This window comes from Mustelus asterias, unplaced genomic scaffold, assembly GCF_964213995.1.
Source record: "Mustelus asterias unplaced genomic scaffold, sMusAst1.hap1.1 HAP1_SCAFFOLD_92, whole genome shotgun sequence".
NCBI lineage: Eukaryota > Metazoa > Chordata > Chondrichthyes > Carcharhiniformes > Triakidae > Mustelus > Mustelus asterias.
The window spans coordinates 1,083,755-1,084,543 of NW_027590141.1; positions in this window are offsets into that span (position 1 = coordinate 1,083,755).

Sequence of the window (789 nt, forward strand, 5' to 3'; positions counted from 1 at the left end):
TTGCACGAGACCCTATCTCTACACATATTAAACAAGATGCTTTCTCTGACTATACTAAATTAGACCTTGTCCTTGTTTATATCATGCATCAACATGTTTCAGTTTATATCAAACTAGACGCTGTATCGGTTTGTATTAATTTAGACCTGTCTGTTTGTATTAAACTAGATGGAGTCTTATTTCTGCACTTGACCCTATCCACGTTTATATTGCATTGGACCTGTCTCAGTTTTTACTGCACTGGACAATGCCAGTAATGAGGAAAGTGTTTAGGGGGACACAATTCTCTGCATCCTCTTAAACAAGGAAAAGAAGCAGTGTTATCTGAAATCTACTTCTGCTGACTGCATTGAGAATGGTTACTAAGACCTGTATAGCATGCACTGTCAACACAGATCAAAGAACAAGAAAAGTTACTGCAGAGGAACAGGCCCTTCGGCACTGGATCCCCGCACCGACCAAATACTGTCGATCCAATACTGCCTGTTTCAGAATCCTGCCAGAGACCACTGTTTTTCATCCAACATAATATCTCTTCTTCTCGTAGAACCGCGGATAAATGCAGACATCATTCAAATAGAGGCAAAGTTAAGCACAGGCATAACACTAACACAGTCTAGTGAAATATGTACAGGGTCAGGATCAAATATTACTTAACCAGAGAGTATGGCTTGTGCAATATAAACTGATTTCTAGTCTAGCAGTGTATTAACAGAGACAGACTCTAATTTAACATAAACCCTGATCCAGCAAAATAAAAATGGGTTTCTTTCCGAGTGCCATGTGGGG